Genomic DNA, 13,933 nt, shown 5'->3' on the forward strand with positions numbered 1-13,933 from the left:
GCTAACTTGATATAGAAAAGTAATAGTGAGTCCCAATAGAAGTATAGTAGCATTGTCATTAAAAGCCCAGGCCCTATAATGAAGACTATCTGGATTCAAATCTTGCTTCTGCTATTTACTACCTGTCTAAGTAAGAGCTCGTCACTTAGCATTTCTTTACCTCATTTTCCTCACCTATAAATGGAAAAATAATTATAGGTACACCTCATGACAAATAAACAACTTAAGTTTATGCATTGTTGAGCACATTACCCAGTACATAGTAAAAGATATATATTAGCTGCGGTCACTATTATTTTCATACTTAATTCATATATAAATTAAGCTAAACTATGATTAAGTCTAATTGTTTTAAAAATTCAAAACTAGTGTTAAAAATTCTAATATCTCAGTTTCAGTAGTCTCTAACTTTAATTTCCTTGCCATAAAATGACAATGGATTGCTTTTAAAATATATGTTTTCCACTGATATGAACTGTCATCTTTCATAATTAGCTCAAATTCCTGATTTTTCTAATACTTATAGTATCTATTTTAACACTGCCATCTATTTTGTTTCTAACACCAATATAAACAAAAAATCCCATGTACAAAGTCAAGACAGTAAAATTTTACACATTGCCAAATATTTGAAGTATAAAACAAATGCATGTATAATATGAAACAACATACGCATAAGTACTCTTTCAGACATCACTTGTAATGCCAAGATGTGAGAAATAAGCTAAATGCCCATCCATACAAAACTGGTTAAATAAACTGATAAATCCTCTCAATGGAACACCATACAGCAACTTAAAAAATAACCAAACAAGGAAAAGCTATGCAGAGTAATCCATCTATATGGAGTAACTGCCAGGATATTTTGTGAATATTTAAAAAAAAAAGAGCAGAGTTCAGGGGCAGCTAGGTGGCTCAGTCAGTTAAGTGCCCAACTTCAACACAGGTCATAATCTCATGGTTCATGAGTTCCAGCCCCATGCCAGGCTCTGTGCTGACAATGCAGAGCCTGTTTGGGGTTGTCATTCTCTGTCTCTACCCCTCCCCCCCACCCCCCATTCACACACATTCTCTCTCTCTTGAAAATAAACATTAAAAAAAAAAGAGCAGAGTTCAAAAGTGTGGGTCTGTATGTGTATATGTATGTTTTAAGAGACAGTGAGAACTAAAATCATATACAGTGAAAACCTTGGATTGTGAATAACTTGTTCTGTGAGTGTTCTGCAAGATGAACAGTATGTGATGCCAAACCTCACATGATCACAACTGAGCCAATGGTTCTTTTCTCTCTCTCTCTCTCTCTCTCTCTCTCTCTCTCTCTCTCTCTCTCTCCCCCCTTCACTGTGGGATTGTGGGTGACTGTCTCCCATATTCCGATGCTCAGTTTCAGGCCATGGAGTGTGGCAGAAATCAGTGACCTTTCAGGACGATGGAAGGTGCTCGCAACTCACACTCTTTTTGTCACTTCAAAGCACCTACAGACAGTCCTTTGCTTTTCCATACAAGACTAAGCTTAGGAATGCTTTGAATGCTTAGGAATGCTTTCCTCTGCTGCCTTATTGCTAGTTACACTAAATATAGGATATCACAAGAGTCTATTGATACTGTACTGTAGTCAACATCTGTGCAAATGTATACAATGGCCCCCATGCACAAGAAGGTTGAAAAGAAAGGCAGTAAGAAGAAGGAGATGATTATGGTGGAAATTAAGAAGGAAATCATTGAGAAGTACGAACTGATGGATCTGAATCGCAAAGAACAGCAAGAGGTTATGGAGGAGATCTCATCTACAGAGGAAGAGGAGAAAAAGGCAGAGGAATCCCTTACTTCAAATGAGATTAGGGAGATGTGTAAAATGTGGGAAACTGCAAAATTTTGTAGGAAAGAACCACCTGAATAAAGCTGTAGCAGTGCAAGCAATGAATCTGTTTAACAACAATGCAATGTCACATTTCCATGAAATCCTTAAAAGGAGGCAAAAGCAAGTGTCATTGGATAGGTTCCTTGTTAAAGTTGCATGAAAAGAAATCGATTCCATTGAGCCAATAGACAGCAGTGATTCTGTTAGTGATAGTGAAAGTCATCCTGCACGATAACCCTCCTCTCTCTTGTCTCCCTCACACCAGCCACGAAGGTTTTCAAAAGTAAGGGCAAGTTAATTTGTTTATTTTTTACGTTATGTATTTTATCATTTTGTATTATATTACAGTACTGTAATCATTTTTATATGACTATTTTGGGGTTGTGGAACGAATCATCTGAGTTTCCATTATTTCCTATGGGGAAACTTCCTTTGATATACAAGTGCTTTGGATTACAAGCATATTTCCAGAATGAATTATGCTCTAAAACCAAGATTTTACTGCATATCCTTTTAGTATATACACATACTCTTTTAGAATTTACATATAATTTTAAGTTTGCTTATTTTGTGAAAAAGAAAACCAGGAAGAACAAACCATAAACTAAAGAAAATGGTTTTCTATCAGGGTGAGTGGGAATGGAAAAAAGAAATAGAAACAGAAGAAAGACTCTTCTGAATGTGACACTATACATAGAGTGGCCTTTTGAAATGTTAAAATTATACATTCTTGAAAATGTAATTCAATTTGAATTTGAAATTCATTTGGAAAAAAATGATAAAGTTGAATACAACAGAATCAAAGAAATTAAAGAAAATATCAAATTGTAACATAACCCCATAGGAAAAACGCAAATAACTTTCAACATACTATTACTTTTCAATGTACTAATATAAAGGAACAAAAACCAAAAATATTGGAGAACAGACCATTTGAAATTATTCACTCAGAGGAGCAAAAAGAAAAAAAAAGAATGAAAAAGAGTGAAGAGAGCTTACAGAACTTATGGGACACAATGAAAAAAAAATATTTGAATTATGGGAATTCCAGAAGGAGAACAGGAAAAGGACAGAAAGTATACTTCAAGCAATAAATGGCTGAAAACTTCCTGACCCTAGATATAGAAATAGATATTCAGATCCACGAGGCCCAAAAAGACCCAAACAGGCTGAATCCAAATAGGGCTATACTGAGACACATTATAATTAAGTTATAATTAAGTTGTCAAAAGACAAATAAAGAATTTTAAAAGCTGCAAAAGAGACAAGTTATATACAAGAAAAAGCGCATATGATTATGGGTGGATTTCTCAACAGAAACTTTGCAGGCCAGGAGAAAATGAGATGAAACCTCCAAAATATTAAAAGAAAAAAAAAACCTGTTGACCAAGATTTCTGTATCCAGCAAAGCTGTGCATCAGAAATGGAGGGATAAAGACTTTTCCCCCAAAGAAACAAAAGCTGAAGAAGTTCATTACCACTAGACCTAGCTTATAAGAAATGCTAAATGGAGTTCATTGAGTGGAAAGGATGCTAATTAACATCATAATAACATAAGGAGGTAGCATAAAACTCACTGGAAATGGTAGCTATGCCATCAAAGTTAGATTCTGTAATATGGTAATTGTGGTGCATAATTTACTTAACAACTTCAACTTCAGTTTAAGTTTAAAAAAATGAATGTAGTAAAAATAACCATAAACACAATAATCTGTTATTACTTACACAATATAAAGATATGTAAATTGTGATAGCAATAACCTAAAGTGTGCAGGGAGGAGAAGTGTACAATTTAGCAATTCTAATGAAGTGAAGTTGTTATCAGCTTAAAATAGGGCATTATAATTTTAACATATTTTATATAAGCCTCTTTGTAACCACAAGGGGAAAACTTGTAGCAACTACACAAAATAACATGATAAAAAAGCAAAAGTATACTGTTACCGAAAGACATCAAAACATGAAAAAAGACAGCAGGGTAAGAAATAAGGGACAACATATCTACAAAACAATCAAGGAACAATGAACAAAAATGCCAACAGTAAGTCCTTAACTATAAATAATTATAGTAGTCTCCCCTTATCTGCAGAGTGTATGTTCCCAGATCCCTGGTGGATGCCCAAAACTGCAGATAGTACTGATCCCTACATATATTATGATTTTTCCTATACATACATATCCATGATAAACACTAATTTATAAATTAGACTCAGCAAGAGATTAACAGTAACTAACAATGAAATAGAAAAATTATAACAATATACTGTAGCAATAGTTATGTGAATATCTCTCTCTCAAAATATATTATTGCATTTTACTCATTCTTCTTCTTGGGATGATGAAAGATGATAAAATGCCTACATGAGATTAAGTAAGGTGAATAACAGGCACTGTGACACATGGAATTATGTTACTGTTGATATCTTGATGATATGACAGGAGGAGGATTATTTGCTTCCAGAACATGGTTGACCACAGGTAACTGAAACTGTGGACTAGGGGTGAGGGGAATACTAATGTACTTTAAACATAAACAGATTAAATTCTCCCATCTAAGGACACAGGATGTCTGGAAAAAAAAAAAAAAAAAGATCCATCTAAGATGCTGACTATGGGAGACTCACTTCCTATAGTGAGTGAAGGGATGGAAAAAGACATTCAAGGAAACGGTAAAGCAGGGGTAGCTATGCTGATATCAGACAAAACAGATTTTAAACTAGCAATCGTAAAAAAAAAAAAAGGCAAAGAAAGTCATTATATAATAAAAAAGTAGTCAATCCATCCATAAGTTTTAACAATTGTAAATATTTATGGACCCAACATTGCAGCACCTAAATATATGAGAAAAAAACAACAACAGCTAAATGGAGAAATGACAAGCAATACAATAATAGTTGGGGATTTTAATACCCCACTTTCAACAATGGATAGACCATCCAGAGAATCAATAAGGAAGCAGCAGATTACAATAAAACCATAGAACAAATGGATCTAACAGACATATATAGAACATTATATTGAAGAAACAGCAGAATACACATGCTTTTCAAGGGTATATACAGTGTTTTCTAGGATAGTTCATATGTTAGACCACAAAACAAGTCTTAGCAAATTCAACAAGACTGAAATCATACCAAGTATCTTCTTTGACCAAAATGGCATGAAACTAGAAATCAATAACAAGAGGAAATCTGGAAATTCATGAATATCTGGAAATTAAATGACACTCTCTTGAAAATACAATGGATAAAAGAAGAAATTAAAGGGGGAATAAAAAAATTTTTTCTTGAGCCAAATGAAAATGGAAAAACAACATACCAGAACTTAGGGGATGCAGCAAAGCAATTCTAACAGGTAAGTTTATACTAATAACTGCTTGTATTAATGAATAAGAAAGATTCTAAATAAACAATCTAATACTACACCTTATGAAACTAGAAAAAGAACAAACATCCCAAAGGTAGATGAAGGAAATAACACAGATTAGAACTAACATAAATGAAATACAGAACAGAAAATAATAGAAAAGATTAACCACACTAAAGCTGATTCTTTGAAAAGATAAGGAAAATTCACAATTCTTAGCCAGACTAACCAAAGGGGGGAGAAAAAGAGAGAACACAAATCATCAAAATTATAAACAAAAAAGAGGGCGTTACAACTGATACCACAGAAATAAAAAGAATCATAAAAGGCTACTATGAACAATTATATGCCAACTGGACAACCTAAAAGAAATGGAAAAAATTCTTATAAACATAAAACCTACCAAGACTGAATTGGAAAGAAATAAAAAATCTGAATAAATCAATTCCACCAGGTACCAGGAGACTGATCAGTAACAATAACTATCTAAATAAAGAAAAGCCCAGGGCCAGATGATTTCAATGATGAATTTTACCAAAGATTTAAGTAAAAATTAACATTAATCCCCCTCAAACTCTTCCAAAACTTTGAAGAGGAGGGAACACTTCCAAATTATTCTTATGAGGCAAGCATTATCCTGATACAAAGCCAAATAAGGAATCTACTAGGAAAAAAAAAGACCAAAACAGAACAAAACAAAAAATGGCAGGCCAATATCCCTGATGAATGCAGATGCAAAAATTCTCAACCAATACTAAAAAATCAAATTCAGCACCTCGTTTAAAGAATCATTCATCATGATCAAGTGAGATGCAAGGAGGGTTCAACATACACAAGTGAATCAATGTGATACATCACAGTAACAAAATGAAAGAAACAAATCATGATCATCTTTATAGACACAGAAAAAGCATTTGACAAAATTCAACATCTGTGCATGATAAAAGCACTTAAAAAATTAAACATAAAAAAACATCTCAACAATATAAAGGCCATATATAACAAGCCCAAAGCTAACAATACACTCAACAGTGAAAGACTGAAAGCTTTTCTCTATGATCAGGAACAACACAAGAGTGCCCAGTCTTACCACTCCTTTTAACACAGTACTGAAAATCCTAGCTAGAGCAGTCAAGCAAGAAAAATAAAGGCATCATATTTGGAAAGGAAGAAGTAGAATCATCTCTATTTGTAAATGATGTGATTTTGTACATATAGAAAATAATAACCAAAGAAAAAAAAGCTAGAACTAATCAATCAATTCAGTAAAGTTGCAAGATACAAGATAGAATATCAGTAAAATTTTTATACACTAACAACCAACAAATTTCCTGGAAAAGAATTTTAAAACTGAATTCCAGGGGTGCCTGGGTGGCTCAGTCGGTTAGGTGACCAATTTCGGCTCAGGTCATGATCTTGCGGTCTGTGGGTTCAAGCCCTGCGTTGGGCTCTGTGCTGGCAGCTGAGAGCCTGAAGCCTGCTTCATATTCTGTCTCTCTCTCTCTCTCTCTCTGCCCCGCCCCCCCGCTCATGCTCTGTCTCTCTCAAAAATAAATAAACATTAAAAAAATTTTAAAAAAACTGAATTCCATTTATAACAGTATCAAATAAACAATAAAATACTTAGGAATAAAGTTAATCCAGGAGGTTAAAGATCTCTACTCTTAAAACTACAAGACATTCATGAAAGAAATCAACATGACACAAATAAATGGAAACATATTCTATGTTCATGGATTGGGACAATTAATATTGTTAAAACGTCTATACTACCAAAGCCATCTATAGATTCAGTGTAATCCCTATCAAGATTCCAATGTCCTTTTCTACAGAAATAAACAATCCTAAAATATATACGGAACAAATGATCCAAAGATATCCTGAGAAAGAAGGTCAAAGCAGGAGGCATCACATTTTCTGATTTCATGTTATATGGACTAAAACAGCATGGTACTGGCATGAAAACAGACACAGACCAATGGAACAGAATCAAGAACCCAGGAATAAACCCAAGCATACATGGCCAACTAATATTTGACAAGGAAGCTAAAACACTCAAGGGAAAAAAAGTGTCTTCAATACATGGTACTGGGAAAATACGATACTCACATGTAAAAAGAATGAAACTTGACCCCTATCTTACAAGATTCAAAAAATTAACTTGAAATGGATTAAACACTTAAATGTATGACCTGAAATCATGAAACTCTGAAGAAAACATAGGAAAAAACCTCCTTGACATAGGTCTTGGTAATTTTTTTTTTAAATCACAACTAAAGCACAAGCAACAAAATCAAACACAAACAAGTGGGAGTGCATCAAACTAAAAATTTTGTGCATTGCAAAGAAACAATCAACAAAATGAAAAAACAACCTATGGAATAGGAAAAGAATATCTGCAAACCATATATCTGATAAGGGCTTAACATCTAAACTATATAAAGAACCCACAAAACAGCAGAAAAACAAATAATCAAATTTATTTTTTATTTATTAAAAATTTTTTAAAAATATTTTTGAGAGACACAGAGAGACAGAATGTGAGTGGGAGCAGGGCAGAAAGAGAGAGAGAGGGACACAGAATTCCAAGTAGGCTCCATGCTCTGAGCTGTCAGCACAGAGCTCAATGAGGGGCTCAAACCCATGAACTGTGAGATCATGACCTGAGCCGAAGTCAGACGCTTAACTGACTGAGCCACCCAGGTGCCCTCAAATAATCAAATTTAAAATGGGTAAAGGACATGGGCACCTGGGTGGCTCAGTGGGTTGAGCATCCAACTCTTGATTTTGGCTCAAGTCATGATCTCACTCACAGTTGCAGGATTGAGCCCCACGTCAGGCTCTGTGCTTACAGCATGGAGTCTGCTTGGGATTCCCTCTCTCCTTCTGTCTCTGCCCATGCCTCACTTGTGCGCTCGCTCTCTCTCTCAAAAATAAACTTTAAAAAAAAAAATCTTAAAAAAAAAAATAAAATGGGCAAAGAACCTAAATAGATATTTTTCAGAAGAAAATATATGAATGGTCAATAGGTACATGAAATAATGCTCAACATCATTAATCATTAAAGAAATGCAAATTAAAACCAAAATGAGATATCACCTCATGCCTGTTAGAATGGCCACCATCAAAAAGACAAGATAAAACAATAATGGTATGGATGTGGAGAAAAGGAAACCCTTATGCACCAATGGTGGGAATGTAAATTGGTATAGTTACTATGGAAAACAGTTCAGAGTTCTTCAAAAAATTAAAAATAGGGGGCACCTGGCTGGCTTAGTTGGGAGAACATGCGACTCTTGATTTCTCATGAGTTCCAGGTCTACATTGGGTGTAGAGATTACTTTAAAAAAAAAGAAAAAAAAAAAAGGAAAGTAAAAAAAATATTAAAAATATAACTACCTTATGATCTAGCAATTCTATTCTGGGAACATATCCAGCAGAAATGAAAACAGTAACTCTAAAAGATATCTGCAGTGTCATGTTCATAGCAGGATTATTTACAATAGCTAATATATAGAAGCAACCATTAGTGGTTGAATTGATATATACATTACTTTCATTCATGTAGAAAGCACGGTTAAATAATCAACGATGCCTCTTTTATGCAGTAAAATACAAAAACAAAGCCAATAACAAATTTTAGTAAGATTAAATAACTTGATGTGCCATCAAAATAATAGCAAACTTCATTCATTGAAAATGAAACCATTATAATGTAATTAAGCCTAATTAAATCAAAGTTTACATGTTCAAACTATAGTCTGAAAAAGGGGTAAAATCAACTAACGACCAGGCTTAAATCTGACTTATAATTCTTTCATAATCAGGACTTAGAAGAATTGAAATGTCTCCATTACCAATCAATATTACTTAAACCTGCAAGACAAAAATGAAAAATAATAAAATATTCAGCAATTTTGTTATAGTTCTATTATTGAATATTTCATCACAGGAAACTAGCGGACATTTGACTATTTATGATATTAGTATATCAGGACACTGACAAAATGTGAGAGCTTTACTCTTGATCAGTGATTTCCATTTAAACCCATCAATCCAAAGTGAGAGTTTACTAGGCTGAAGTAGACACACAGAACAAATAGAAGCCAGGTTCACTGTTTCAAAGCACTTAATAACCTAGCTGAGTAATTAAAGATGCTATCATCAGAAAGCTGAAATAGATAAAAAATAATTTTTAAAAGTTTTAATTTGTTAAGAGTTTTGTTAATATTTTAGTACTTCTCTAACTTTATCTCAAATACAATGTATTACCAATACCTAACCAAACGGTTTCTTACCATTCTGACATCCAGTCAAAAACATTTAATGCATATCTACTAGAGGATAAGATGAAAATTATAGTGTCCCTAATAGTCACAACCACTACATTTTCAGATTCTCCAGAAAAGACATTCAACCCTTTTTATAACCTCTTATTATGCTGTTCCTTTTAGCTAAAACAAATTGCCCAGCTTCTCTTTGTTTACGTATGTATAGTACATCCTTAAACACCTATCTTTACCTCCCTGAAAGAGTAACAGGGTCTAGAATTACGTGTGTGTTGTGAATAACTACAAAACAAAACCAGAAGGAAACAACTACAGAATTTACAGACACTGGACAACAGGCAGAGCAGGACTGTGATCTCTGATAGAAAAGAAACAAGGTGAGCCCTTACATCATGTAGGTTCTCTGCCAGTAGGCAATTTCTAGACTGTGGAGCAGGGAGAAAGAAACCAAACAGAGCAAGGTATTCTCAGTGAAATGAGGGTACAGAGATAAGTGTTCAAGGAAAGCCTAGAGATTAGAAACTGTGAAAAAGAGTTTCAGAGTACTGTGCTAAAGTCGTTAACTCTTGAGGCTCTGGCTGAATTCCAATCTGTGCATGTTTAAGGAATATATGAGATCACACGGAACCTACATAAATGCATTAGATTTAAAAAGTGAGTTTATCAAGGTCTCAGGCTTCAGTATCAATATACAAAAATCTAATGTAATTCTACATACTATCAAGGAACAGTTGAAAATTAAAGTTAGGAAAACACTGTCACTTACAATTGAATCAAAAAATGAAACAATACTGGGACAAAATTTAAGAAAATGTGTGCAAGACCTATACATAAAACACCATAAAGTTTGCTGAGGGAGGGAAGAAAACCTATATAAATGGAGAACTTTACTATATGCATGGATTACAAAACGTAATATTCTTAAAATAGCAATTCTCCCCAAACTGATTCTTAGATTTGTTGCAACTCCAACCAGTATCTCAATAGGATTTCTGAAAGATAACAAAAAGCTAATTCTATAAATCAGCAGTAAAGGAAAGGGAACAAGAATAGCCAATGGTTGGGAGGTATGTCAGGGTGAAGTAAGCCAACATTGCTAAATCCCAATTTTTTCAAATCTAAAATGTAGATAATATAATCTATGATCTTGTAAGTATATTTCAAGAATTAGAAACAGACTAACAAAACATGCAATTTAGTTCAGTAATTGATACTATTATAGTTAGATCTCTTTTTTTTTTTTTTTAATTTTAACGTTTATTTATTTTTGAGACAGAGAGAGACAGAGCATGAACGGGGAAGGGTCAGAGAGAGAGGGAGACACAGAATCTGAAACAGGCTCCGGGCTCCGAGCTGTCAGAGCCTGACGCGGGGCTCGAACTCACGGACCGCGAGATCATGACCTGAGCCGAAGTCGGCCGCCCAACCGACTGAGCCACCCAGGCGCCCCAGTTAGATCTCTTTTATACAAAGAATGAAAGGGCTCACACTATGCTCTAAATAAGTACACTTAATTGGAGATCAAGAAAGCCGTGGCCCTGGGGCACCTGGGTGGCTCAGTTGTTTGAGTGTCTGAATTTGGCTTAGGTCATGGTCTTGCAGTCTGTGGATTCAAGCCCCGGGTTGGGCTCTGTGCTGATAGCTCGGAGCCTGGAGCCTGCTTCAGATTCTTTGTCTCCCTCTCTCTCTGCACCTCCCCCACTTGCACTCTTGTCTCTGTCTCTCTCTCAAAAGTAAAGAAAGACATGGCCCTAATTGGTAACTTTAAATTTTTTGGGGGGCGCCTGGGTGGCTCAGTCGGTTAAGCGTCCGACTTCAGCTCAGGTCATGATCTCGCGGTTCGTGAGTTCAAGCCCGGCGTCGGGCTCTGGGCTGATGGCTCAGAGCCTGGAGCCTGTTTCCGATTCTGTGTCTCCCTCTCTCTCTGCCCCTCCCTGTTCATGCTAGGTCTCTCTCTGTCTCAAAAATAAAAATAAATAAATATTTTTTTAAACGTTTATTCATTTATTTTGAGAGACAGAGACAGAGTATGAGTGGAGGAGGGGCAGAGAGCGAGGGAGACAGAATCCGAAGCAAGCTCCAGGCTCGGGACTGACAGCACAGAGCCCGATGCAGGGCTCAAATTCACGGATGGTGAGATCATGACCTGAGCCGAAGATGGACACTTAACCGACTGAGCCACCCCGGCGCCCCCCTATTTGGTAACTTTAAATAAATATGTGAATTAGTTGAGTTCAATTTTAAAAGCAATAGTAAAGGCAGAATGTCAACAGAAAAGACCCAGGAGGGAGATTAATTGTAGATGAGGGGATCAGAAAAGGCATCTAGAATCAGGTGACATAATCAATTAGTCTGTGAAGAATGGGTATATTATTCAAAAATGATTATAAACTGGAAAGAAAGTAGAGACATAGACCACATGCCTCCTTTCCTATCTTAGGAATTTTATCATGGTGTCCCTAAGGCAAAAGAAATTCTGTTTATTAAGTAGTTCATTCCAAAAAACTTAGTAAGTTATTTATTTCCTAACAATTTAGCACATGTCATGCACTATAAAATTCTCAAACCATGGAATCAGACTGATTGCCACCAACCCCATTTCTTGTTTCACACTGATTCTTGTGCAGTACTTAGGTTTTTTTGTTTTGTTTTTGTTTTGTTTTTGTTTTTTTCACCATCAAAAACCCAGTGTTATAAAGTATATGATACCACCAAAGAAATGCAGCAATCTGATGTTAAAACAGAAATATCTGAAGCTAGCAGTTCATGTTCTGATAGATGTCACTGTTTTGCTAGAAAATTTAAAATATCTTCTGGACCCAATGTGGGTTTGTTAAAGCACCCAAGAGGCCTTAGCACACAGATGGGGAAACAAGAGTACAGTGTTAACAAAAACAATGAAAAAGAGAAATGAAGGACTATTAGGAGTATAATGACAGAGTGCTATGTGGGAGGGAAGACTAATGAGAAATGATGATCCAGGCCAGATCATTAAATGTCACTTTAAGAAGTTGAGGCAGCATTCTATAGGTAGAAGGGTGCACATGAGGGTTTTTAAACAAAGGAATGAGATGATAAGAGATGATGTCTCATTAAGGTAAGGAAGCAGGAGGAGAAAATTTACAACTGAATTTAAATAGGTGCTGAAAAATGATGCATTAAGTTTCATATCAAGTGTCTTTAACAACATACAGAAAGACTTCTAGTATTGTTAATGTCACCTTCCAGATGAATTTCCTCTTTGCCACCTAATGCAGTATTTAGGACAATATAACTGACAATGATGTTCAAGTGTCAGTCTAAGATAATGCTATACACTTTAATTCAATTCATAACAGAATAATGAAGACTGACACTCAAATAATGATACTAAAATAGTTGCAGGACAAACCAAAGATAAGCAATTTTATATCAGAAAACCCAATGAGGAATTTCAGGAAACGAAAAGAATTTAAATGTCAAACTGGGAAGGAACTGTTAACAAGTAGATTGCAAAGTTTATGAGGAAATCAAAATTGAAGTAGTTGGTTAGGAACACAGCATATGTCACAGAGCTTAAAGGATTGATGTCTCAGATCACTGGCATGCTACCAAGTGACACAGTGATACACAAAACTTTCATAAATATTAAAAAAAATTTTTTAAATATTTATTTATTTTTGAGAGACACAGAGACAGAATGCAAGTGGGTTAGGGGCAGAGAGACACAGAATCCGAAGCAGGCTCCAGGTTCCAAGCTTTCAGCACAGAGCCTGACGTGGGGCTTGAACTCACGAACTGCGAGATCATGACTTGAGCTGAAGTTGGACACTTAACTGACTAAGGCACCCAGGTGCCTCAAAATTTTCATAAATATTATTAAAGAATCCATTCTCCCTCAATAACTAGTATGTTATACTCCTTCCCTGACAAAACTGTGCCATTTCCTTTGTTGGTAGGTGTTCTATTAATAAAAATTGATTCACGAGAGTCCTACTATTATCCCCCACAATATTTAGTTGTTTTTCTCGTTAAATACCTGTTAACATTTATTTCTCAGAAGAGATTTTAGGAAACTTTGGCCTACATAAGAAAAAAGCATAAACTTTAGACTCAGATACATATAAATTCATCCAGTTGTGTGACAGTAAATTACATACTCTATCAGAGATTTTATTTTTTACAGAATTATTGTGAGAATTGAATAAGATAATGTAAGCAAACTGCGTACAGTAGTGCCTGTTAAGCAGTATTGATGATGATGGTAATAACAGGGCAGGCACTGAGAATGATAAAACAAAAAAACAAAAAAACTCTTAGTCTACTTTCATTCAACTCATTCCATAAATATTTGTGATCACCTACCAGTTGTTGGACATTATTATAGTAAATAATGGATAAAGCAGCATTTCTCTCTCTTTTATAGGCTTCTTTTCTT

At 35.0% G+C, this 13,933-nt stretch overlaps 1 protein-coding gene across 6 annotated transcripts in view; it reads right to left on the bottom strand.

The window, feature by feature from the left end:
- The window catches only part of ADK (adenosine kinase), a 516,864-nt gene that overhangs the window by 270,641 nt on the left and 232,290 nt on the right, over nucleotides 1-13,933 (bottom strand). The window lies entirely within an intron of this gene.

The sequence above is a fragment of the Panthera onca genome, chromosome D2 (genome assembly GCF_046562875.1).
Source record: "Panthera onca isolate mPanOnc1 chromosome D2, mPanOnc1 haplotype 2, whole genome shotgun sequence".
In the NCBI taxonomy this organism is placed as follows: Eukaryota; Metazoa; Chordata; class Mammalia; order Carnivora; family Felidae; genus Panthera; species Panthera onca.